The sequence below is a fragment of the Tiliqua scincoides genome, chromosome 14, assembly GCF_035046505.1.
Source record: "Tiliqua scincoides isolate rTilSci1 chromosome 14, rTilSci1.hap2, whole genome shotgun sequence".
NCBI lineage: Eukaryota > Metazoa > Chordata > Lepidosauria > Squamata > Scincidae > Tiliqua > Tiliqua scincoides.
Genome location: NC_089834.1, coordinates 12,048,160 through 12,059,156, shown reverse-complemented (window position 1 = coordinate 12,059,156; position 10,997 = coordinate 12,048,160). Strand labels below are relative to the sequence as shown.

General features: G+C 52.8%; 1 pseudogene; it reads right to left on the bottom strand.

The window, feature by feature from the left end:
• Nucleotides 1-5,106: 5,106 nt before the first annotated feature.
• Nucleotides 5,107-5,223, bottom strand: LOC136634881 (5S ribosomal RNA; annotated as a pseudogene).
• Between the last annotated feature and the right edge of the window lie 5,774 nt (nucleotides 5,224-10,997).

Sequence of the window (10,997 nt, the reverse complement as noted above, 5' to 3'; positions counted from 1 at the left end):
TATGAGTCTGTCTTTCCTCTTCATGACCAGGAGATTAGACTGTGGCCTTTCTGGCACTTCCATGCTCTGATCCATCTGCAGTGACATCCCCCCCCCAAAAAAAGGGTAGGCTCACCCATGGGGGAGGCGCTATAGGGAATGCCAGAACAATGCAGCCGTGTCTGTCCAGAGAGCTTCAATGTACCTTGCGGAGACTGAAAAACCACGGAGTGATAAGGTCATGGGCTGACAGTGAGAGGTGGAGAAGGGGTCTGGGGTGGGGGGTGAGGAGTCTGGCGCTAACAAAAGGAGCCACTTAGATGGCTTTGAAAGCTAGAAAGGCTTTGAGAAAGGTGACTTCACGGAGGAGGAAGAGAGCGGTCTATCCATCCATGACTATTATTCATGGGAGCTAAATAGAGCTCCATAAACAGAGGTGAGTTTACCTTTGCGTCCCAGGTGCTGGAGTCAACCAGGGGAGGGCATCGAGATACAGGTTGTGTCTTGCTAACGTGTGCTCCCTGAAGCGTTTGGTGGGCTGCTGTGAGATACAGGAAGCTGGACTAGTTGGGTCTTTGGCCTGATCCAGTGGGGCTGTTCTTATGTTCTTAACTACAATTCCCAGGAAGCCTTGCAGGTCTCTTGTTACCTGGTGTGCTCCCTGGGCCATTTGGTGGGCCGCTGTGAGATACAGGAAGCTGGACTAGATGGGCCTATGGCCTGCTCCAGTGGGGCTGTTCTTATGTTCTTAACTACAATTCCCAGGAGGCCTTGCAGGTCTCTTGTTATCTGGTGTGCTCCCTGGGGCATTTGGTGGGCCGCTGTGAGATACAGGAAGCTGGACTAGATGGGCCTATGGCCTGATCCAGTGGGGCTGTTCTTATGTTCTTAACTACAATTCCCAGGAGGCCTTGCAGGTCTCTTGTTGTCTGGTGTGCTCCCTGGGGCATTTGGTGGGCCGCTGTGAGATGCAGGAAGCTGGACTAGATGGGCCTATGGCCTGCTCCAGTGGGTCTGTTCTTATGTTCTTAACTACAATTCCCAGGAGGCCTTGCAGGTCTCTTGTCTGGTGTGCTCCCTGGGGCATTTGGTGGGCCGCTGTGAGATGCAGGAAGCTGGACTAGATGGGCCTATGACCTGATCCAGTGGGGCTGTTCTTATGTTCTTAACTACAATTCCCAGGAGGCCTTGCAGGTCTCTTGTTACCTGGTGTGCTCCCTGGGGCATTTGGTGGGCTGCTGTGAGATACAGGAAGCTGGACTAGATGGGCCTATGGCCTGATCCAGTGGGGCTGTTCTTATGTTCTTGACTACAATTCCCAGGAAGCCTTGCAGGTCTCTTGTTACCTGGTGTGCTCCCTGGGGCATTTGGTGGGCCGCTGTGAGATACAGGAAGCTGGACTAGATGGGCCTATGGCCTGATCCAGTGGGGCTGTTCTTATGTTCTTAACTACAATTCCCAGGAGGCCTTGCAGGTCTCTTGTTATCTGGTGTGCTCCCTGGGGCATTTGGTGGGCCGCTGTGAGATACAGGAAGCTGGACTAGATGGGCCTATGGCCTGATCCAGCGGGGCTGTTCTTATGTTCTTAACTACAATTCCCAGGAAGCCTTGCAGGTCTCTTGTTATCTGGTGTGCTCCCTGGGGCATTTGGTGGGCCGCTGTGAGATACAGGAAGCTGGACTAGATGGGCCTATGGCCTGATCCAGTGGGGCTGTTCTTCTGTTTTTAACTACAATTCCCAGGAAGCCCTGCAGGTCTCTTGTTATCTGGTGTGCTCCCTGGGGCATTTGGTGGGCCGCTGTGAGATACAGGAAGCTGGACTAGATGGGCCTATGGCCTGATCCAGTGGGGCTGTTCTTATGTTCTTAACTACAATTCCCAGGAAGCCCTGCAGGTCTCTTGTTATCTGGTGTGCTCCCTGGGGCATTTGGTGGGCCGCTGTGAGATACAGGAAGCTGGACTAGTTGGGTCTTTGGCCTGATCCAGTGGGGCTCATGTTCTTAAGCAAGAGGAGATCATGCCCCTGTCTGGTGGGCCTCCTGGAGGCATCTAACTGCCGCTGTAGGAAAAAAAGGATGCCGCTCTGGGTGGATCTCTGGTCAGCTCCAGAAGTGAGGTTCTTGCCTGATTAGCTGTGGTCGTCTGGAATGGAACCTCCATGTTCAAGAGTGGTGTATCGGAGAATGTTTGCAAGCCAAATCGTGGGAAGGGTTGCTGCCTGCGTGCTGGGAATGGAACTTGCTGGTCAAACTCATCTGGGCTTCTTTTTCTGAACAAGAAGGTGGTCAGCGGAGGCCAGGAGCCTGGGGTTTGTGTGAGCAAAGGGGGTGTGTGTGTGCACTGCAGCCAGAGATGTGAGTTGCTGCTCAGTGGCTGCAGAGACCTGTGGCAGCCCCTGTGCATGTGCATGCATCTTTTGCCCCCCTCTCCACAGAACCAGGCTCAGACACTCGCAGCTGAGTGTGTCGACAAGATCGATCCGTTATCCCGCCCTGCTGGAGAATCCTGGTTCCCTTCCTTCTCCTGTCTGCACAGAGAATAATTGCCTGCCTGATTCTGTACAAATCAGGCGAGACTCTTGCTCCCGTCAGAACAAATAAGAAAAGACACGGCAGCCGCCGAGAAAAGCCTGGATGGTGAGTGACTTGGTGGAGAAAGACTCCCTCATTAGTTGTGCTGGGGGAAGCTGGGCCGTCCTGTGGGTAGTGGCAGGACTTGGAAAGAGCCTCCCTTGCATCTTGGAGACAGCCTGAAGGGCAGCAGTGAGACTGAGCTTGAGCAGGAGCCCAGGAAAAGGAATATTTCTGGTCAGGGGCTGTCTTCGTCCTCTCCTGCCCTGGAATTGGCCTTCTCTCTCTCTTTGGACTCGGCTGGTCTATTCACTTCCAAGATTGAGGACTTGCAAACAGTTGCAATTGTTAGAAGCTCTGAATAATGGGAGCAGCAAAGCTCTTTGGAGTAACATCAGATAGTTTTGCCAGCAAATAGCCGGCAGTCTGAGGCCCTTTGCCAAAAAGAGGAGTCTTATCCTGGTACCTCACAGGACCAGGTGCTAAGACCTCCTGGCACCTCTGTTGGATTCTGCCCCCTGACCTGGTGAGGTGCCAGCTTTTGCTCTTCCCACTTGGAAAAGGACAAGGGAGGCAGCTGCTTTGCCAGGGGGTTGGGGGTGCTCTAACTCACCACACTCTTCTCCTGTCCCAGCCCCCACTTCCTTGTCCAAGCCAGGGGGGCAGATGGAGGCGGACACCTTCCCAGAGCCCAGTCTTTCAGCCAGCTGACAGTGGTTCAGCCTTAGCCTCCTACTGTGGTCTGAGCCCCTCTCGTGCCCCTTGGGTGCTCAGCTGGACACAGCTGGCCCTTGCACTGAGGTAACCTAAAGGCCAGCGAAGAGGCAGGAAATTGCACCCTTCCTTGCTGCCTCTTGAGTGAGCTGCCCAGGAGTCTCAAACGCATTCCCACTGCTTGCTCCAAGGTGAGGGGACTCCACTCTGTCGGCAGGACTTCGAAACTAAAGCTCCTACTAACTGTGAGGAACAGGCAGGCTCCCGGCACACTGCAGGCAAGTCTCCCCGTTCCCCCAAACTCACTGCTTCTGGTTGCCGGGAGGTTTTGCAAATTGCACACACTGCAAAGCACCCCAGCGGCAGACCTCATTGTGTTAATTGATCTGCCACCCTCAGCTAGGAAAGCCAATATAATCTGATTAAACTTTAAATAGCCTTTTCCTATTTCCCTGGCAATGCAGAGCATTACACAAAACATCAAAGGGCCCGATGAAGCGTGGCACATGCTTGGGGTGAGAGGGAAAAATTAGGCCTGAGAGCAGGGGCGGGGCGGGGGGGGGGACTCGGCAGAGGCCTGGGTGTATCACCAGGGTGGTCCTCTTGAGCAGAAAAGCAATTCCATGGCCTCTCTGGGTGCACCACCACCCTCCTGCCATTTGGTCTGGCTGACCACTGGTGGTGCAAGTGGCAGGCCCAGCCCCTATGGCAAAACCACCGCTGGACCAGGTTGCAGGGGGGACTGAGGAACAGATCTGCTCTCTAGACTGAAGGATTCCTTCCTCCTGGGGAGCTGCAGTTGCCCCATTGGACAGCACTCCTGTTCTCGGGAATCTCAAAGGTAGCAAATCTTTGACTGCTGTCAGAGGGTGGAAAAGTGAAGTGTACAAGTGTGAAGGGGTTTTTCCTCCATGGAGAACCTGTGCAGGAGCTTCTGTCTTGATGCTCCAGCAGGCCTGAGAGTCCAGAGAACTCCTTGGAAGGAGAAATGAAGCCCCAGAATAAGAGTCCAGGTCGCTCAGGCTGAAGAGGCGCTTGGTGTGTGTCGCTGCTCTGTCCTCTCCATCTCCACCTGGCTTTTTTCATTACTGACTAACCCTGCTCAAAACACAGCAGGAGCAGTTTAGCAGAGGCTCAGCACAATCCCTGACAACCTGAGCGTTTGATGCTGAGCTCCTGGGATCTAGGAGGCAGGATTCTAGAGGTGGGGGGTCACATGGAGGTGGGGGGTGACTATTTTTTCAGGGGGGGGCAAGGATTTCAGGTATCTATACTGGTGGGCAAAATGAAAGGATGAGTCTGGAGAAACATCAAAGACCCAAAACTCCCCCAAATTTCAGGAAGAGAAAATGTGGTGTGTTTTTTTTTTTGACAGATGCATTCATTGTCTGACAAGCCAGGTGACAATAATTCTCATAGAATAAATGCTTGTCTGCATGCATGGAAAATGTATTGCCTACACAGAAATAACATGCAACATATCCTTTCATTTACACACAAGTGCAATACACAGGCCTACAACCCTGCAAAAGCAAAACATTTCACTGTGATGCAGGTAGTATTTACTTGTATTGAAAGTGCCTATTTAACGCCTATCTAGTGACTATGCAACACCTATCTAGCACCTATATAAGGCCTATTCCTAACGCCTATCTAAAACCTATCTAGTGCCTAACACCTATATAGCGCCTATCTAGCACCTATATAGCACCTATAATGCCTATCTAGCACCTATATAGTGCCTATCTAATGCCTATCTAGCACCTATGTAGCGCCTATCTAGTATCTATATAGTGCCTAAAAAAATGGTTGGCAACCTTCAGTCTCGAAAGACTATGATATAAGCCTACAGCACCCAGTATTCCCAGGCAGTCTCCCATCCAAGTACTAACCAAGCCTGACCCTGCTTAGCTTCCGAGATCAGATGAGATCAGGCATGTGCAGGGTAACAGTTGCTGTCATATAGCGCCTATCTAACACCTATTTAGCACCTATGTAGCGTCTATCTAACGCCTATGTAGCACCTATGTAGTGCCTATCTAGCGCCTATCTAATGCCTATCTAGCACCTATGTAGCGCCTATCTAACGCCTATCTAGCACCTATATAGTGCCTATCTAGTGCCTATAGAGCGCCTATCTAACACCTATCTAGCGCCTATCTAGCAATAATAATAATACAGGTATTTATATACTGCCTTTCTTGGTCGTCAGATTTCTCCTCAGACTTTATTCAAGGCGGTTTACAAAGGCAGGCTGTTCTAAATCCTGTAGGGATTTTTACAATTGAAGAAGGTTCTATCTTTCAAGAACCACAACATTTCAGATGGATCTTTCTGATCTGGTATCACATTCTGGCCTCCAGTTTCCTCCCACGCAAGCTGACAAGCAGCTCCTTCATCTCTCACATGGAGGGCAGCCAACATGCTTCTTCGCTCACACCGAAGAGCCGGTGGAATAACTCAGCTCGGCTTGTCAGCTGCTTCAAAGTCTCACCATTCATGGTGCCAGTGGCCTTGAACTGGCGACCTGCAGATGTTATCTTCAGGCAAACGGAGGCTGTATCCTCTAGACAAGATCTCCTGCCCTATGTAGCGCCTATCTAGTGCCTATCTAGCACCTATGTAGCGCCTATCTAATGTCTATCTAACACCTATATATCGCTTATCTAACACCTCTACAGTGCCTATCTAACACCTATATAATGCCTATCTAGCACCTAACACCTATATAGTGCCTACATAGCACCTACATAGCGCCTATACAGCACCTATACAGCACCTATACAGCACCTGCACAGCACCTATTTAACACCTATATAACACCTATATAGCATTTGTTGATGACACATTGCTGATGCATTGATACATATTAAAATAAAATTTATTTACTTTACATCAAAGCAGGAGGAAAGATCTGCTGAATACAGTAACGCCATTGGAACACTAGTTTTTTTTTTTACAATGTTCATTACTTTTAAAAAGCAAAGTACAGAAGATTTGAATTTACTGAATCTACCTGGTTGAGCTGAATCCTCCCAGCTTTCTGAGAGTTGACTCTCCTTGGAACCAGGCGTGGATCCAGTGTCTGTATTTGGGAGGGGCCATGAGCACTACCTTCAGAGCCAGGTCAACCAGGCAGGTAGACCTGGGCTCCTGCTTAAGCTTATTGCCTCCGTGGCCATTTGCTGGGTGGGTAGACCTGGGCTCCCGCCTGGACTTCATCTGCGTCTTGGCTGTTGTTTGAAGTCCAAGGCGTGATGGGCTGAGATCTGCCCTCTCCTGCTTTAGAACAGGGAAGATGCAATCACAGGGGTTTGCAAAAGAGGCTCAGAATTGAGGAAGGAGGGTTGTAGTCGTGTGTCGTCCTTCGCAACTGTCCGTCTTCCCAAGGCCTTCTGTGAGCTTTCTGCATCATTTTGTATGTTTTTGTTCCTCCAAGGAGTGCAGGGTGATGGGAGGACCAAGGGAACGGCAGCCCTACAAGGTGCGTTAGCCTGGGAGGGAGAGGCTACCCCAAAACCTCCAGTGGACATCGTGGCTGAACCTTTGACTCCAGATTTCTGCATTCAACCAGTGAGCTCCATTACAAAAAGGGGCATCAGAATGGGCAGAACAGGTGAGTTTCCCCTGCCTGCTGGCACACAGGCAGTGCCTGGGCCTGTTAAGCTGTCTTGGGGAAGGGCGCTTCCCATGCACACTGCCACCAGCCGCAAGGCCAAAGTGCAGGCACGTGGTGGCCAGAGCAACAGTGCCCTGAGGAGATCCTGGCCCTGACATTCGGTACTAGATAGAGCTTTTGGACAGGCTTCAAGGGCAGTCCCGTGGATTGTAGAGCGCACAAGTCAAATTGTGATGTCACCAGAATTAACACCAGCGCAGTGCTTCTTTGGAATGCCAGCTCTGTTAATTGGGGCAGCTCTTTAATCCACGGAATGGTTTAAAAACCAATCCATCTGGTTTATGAATCAATTCATTTTGCTGCCGTTGTTGCAAGAGAGACAGCAGTGCTGGGCTGACACCCTCCGTTCGCACCAATGCCATCTCTTCTCAGTCACCTTCAGCCTTGCGTCGCACCCGCTCTGCCAAGGATACAGAATCTGAATCAACTGCCCTTGAGGCTCTCCCCCCCTCGCCCATCTGCCACAGCGCAGAGACTCAGACAAAGCTCTGGATGTTGAGGCTGGAGAGATGAATAACAAATTAGTCCAGATGTGAGATGACTTCTCAAATGCAAACTGCCACGCCTCCCCCCTCCTGTTCTGTTCATGCACATTCCAGAGGGAGCTTAGCCGGGGGACGGGTGAAGCTGGAGGACTGCGGGGATCAGCGTCTCCTGGTGGCATCGTTCATCTCTCTGGGAGCCTGGACTGGAAACCAACCCTCGGGGAGGTGTTGTGGCCTGGCCCCCTTTGCAGTAGACGGGAGGAGAACGCAGCCCATGCACGAAAGGGACTTGGGAGTTCATTGAGTCCAATCTTGCCTTTCTTCAGGGATAAAAATCCTTCTGTAAAACCAGCTGACCCCCTGAGGACAAGAATGGGGTGATTTATGCCCACCGAGGGGACTCAGAGCAGCCTGGAACCTCAGCAGCACCGATGGAAACCGAGCCGTGCAAGGCGTACGCCAGAGCACAAAACCCAATGTGTCATCTAGATGCCCATTAGGCTGGATAGATGGTTGGCAACCTTCAGTCTCGAAAGACTCTGGTAGAAGCCTACAGCACCCGGGATTCCCAGGCAGTCTCCCATCCAAGTACTAACCAGGCCTGACCCTGCTTAGCTTCCGAGGTCAGACAAGATCGGGAGATAGTGTTCAGTATAGGGAGATGGCTGGCAACCTTCAGTCTGGAAAGACTATGGTAGAAGCCTACAGCACCCGGGATTTCCAGGCGGTCTCCCATCCAAGTACTGACCAGGCCTGACCCTGCTTAGCTGATGAGATCAGACAAGATCAGGCATGTGCAAGGTAACAGTTGCTGGATAGATGCAGCGCAGCTAAGGGGGGCAGACAGAGTCCTTGTCCTGGGTACACAACTGGAGGGAGTCCCAGCCTGCACCCCCGACAGTGGACCTGAGGTGAAGAAGGGCCTTCTGAGGCTGTTAAAAGTGTCTGTGCCCCTGCGCACCGGGTGTCTTAGCGATGGCCACTGGATGGATGACCCCTCCACTTAGGGCTCCTCCGAAGGCCCGGGACTGGGGCCAAAGGGCATCCTGTCATTCCACACAGAGCTCGTTGGCCCTACTGGACTGGCCTGACCCAGAAGGGCACTTCTGAGGAACCGCCTCTGGGGAGCTGCAGGCAGCTGGAGCAGGCAGTGCTGCTTGACTCGGCAGCAGGCAGCGGCCTGCCTGGGCTCCCGCCTGGTTCCTCTCCCGGCTGGTTGTGTTTGGGAGCCGCTCAGCAGCGCAGCGGGCCCAGAGCCATCCCTCGGAGAGGCAGCCTCCCTCTCCCCTTTATGGGCGCATTTACATCCTCTTTTATGGCTTTATTAAAATGCTGGCGGTGCTTTCAATTAAGGGAATCGCTTTTGCAATTGTAAGCACATTTAATCAGAATAAATAATGTAATTTGCCAGACAACACGGGGGGCTGCAGCTGCCAAACGTGCCAGGGGTGTCGGTGGCGGCAAAGGCTGTTCCTGTCCCTCCCTGGCGAGGGCAGCAGCAGTGGGTGGGGTGACAGCAGGCTTGAACGTGTCCTGGCACCTCCTGGCCAGGTGAGTCAGGGTGCTTCGTGGCCTCAAGAGGTGTTTGGGGCAAGGCTGCCTGGAAGCTCTCACATGCCTTGCCTCCTCCTCCCAGATCTATGAAAGCAGGATCTGGCACACGTGCTGGGCCGCAGAAGGGCCAGACAGAGTCTTCTGGAAGAAGAAGGGGGTCCGGAGGCATGTGTGCCCTTTGAAGGTTGACTGTGGTCGTGCTGGACCTGAGTGTTAGCTAGGACCCCCCACCCGGAGTGGCCTGGAGGCTCTAGGGCCCAGCCTCGGTCTGTAGCCAACTGCACACAACCCTGCAGCTCCCTGGCTAAGCAACATGCATTCTCCAAGGAGGGTCAGTTCCAGTAGAGGGCTGTCTCCCTCTCTGTGTGAAAGCCTCCCCAAAGCTCCCTGGGGTTGGGAACTTGCACACTACACCCTGCCATCCACTCTTCTCTTCCCACTCGCTCATACACTCCCTGGTTTGGAGGAACCCATCACTGGAGCTGCTCTGAGCCTCCCACCTCTGGAAAAAATAGAGCTAAGAGCACTGTGTGGGAGAGACAGCTGGGGAAGGTTATCTCGTTTGGGTTCCCCCCCTCCCCAGGTGGGTGTGTCTCCATGACACAGATCCGAGCTTTTCCAGAGGAAAACGAAGGTGTCGCAGCCTGGCCCACAGTCTGGCTGTTTTCCCTGTGAGGATCCCAGCCCCTGGAGATATTTCTGCCTCGTGCGGAGCTGAGTGTCGCATCTGTTACTGCAGGAGGTGATGGTGGCCGTGCGCTTAGACTGCTTTAAAAGTGAACTAGGCACATGTGTGCACGGAGAGGAGGAAAGGACTAACAAAAGCAGTTAGACGTGATGGCTAAATAGAACCTCCCTGCCCAGGGAGGCTCTACCTCTAACGCCGGGGTGGCCTTTGGCATGTCCCATGCCCTCTCAAAGGACAGAGCCTTGGCTTTGTTTATTGGCAGATGGAGGAGGAATTAGAGAGGCATGCTGGGTAAGCAGGGGTTGGCCCATCAGTGAGGACAAACGAGGGGGCTGACTCAGGCACTGGGGCTTGTTTGCATCTGCTTACCAGCCTGGCCTGCTCTCTGGATTGAAAAAGAAGGGCGGAATGAAGTGAAAGAGGACCTGTGGGGAGTGGGAGGTTCCATGGAGACCCTCTAGCCTGCTAGCCTCTTCTCTTGCACCCCAGTAGTCAAAGGGAGATGCTGCAATGCTATTTATATGCCACTTTTCTCAGTAGATTCCAGGTGCTTTACAGGCAGGCTGAGCATGCAGTCAATCCATTTCTCAAAGAAGTTTTTACAACTCATCTCACCAAACCTCCTTTCCTCCTGGGGTTTCTCTTCTGGTGCGTTCGCCGTCCTGGCTCTTGGGCATTCCAGGCTCTCACAGGCAGCTGCAAATCAAGTTTCAGACCTGCTTCCTCAAGGCTGTTATCTGTTCCTGCCAGCAGACTCCTCCGCACTGCATAGACTCACCCACAGCCTCTTGGTCTCCCGTCCAAGCGACCGGTTCTGCTTGGCTTTTGCAGCAAGGCGGCAGGCAAGTCTCAGCCTCCAGACCACACCTCCTGCCTCTTACTAACCCACATCTTTTTCTAGCCCTCCCCTACTCCCCCCCCAATTTGTCTAGTCATCTAAGGCTGCAATCCTATCCACACTTCCCTGAGAGTAAGCCCCATTGACCACAAAAGGGTTTACTTCTGAGTAGACATGCATACGCTTGTGCCCTAAGTCAGAGATCACAATCAGCACCACCTCCTTCGGCAGAGAATTCAGTACCTTCATGGGGGTGGGGGCCCACAACCGTGCAGCAGTGCTCAGTGTGAGGTGGGACAGTTGCTGACCTGCAAATGGTGTGGAGGAGAGGGGAGTGGCTGACGCCCTTCAGTCCCTTCCCCCTTTCAAGGGGGCAGCAGCAAGTAGACTGCCTTGCCAGGCAAGGGCGACTTCCTGAACTTCCTTTGGGGCTGGAACTTTTGGGGCCTGCCCCAAAGAGGCTGCAGTGCCCCCGGAGCAGGCTCTGTCC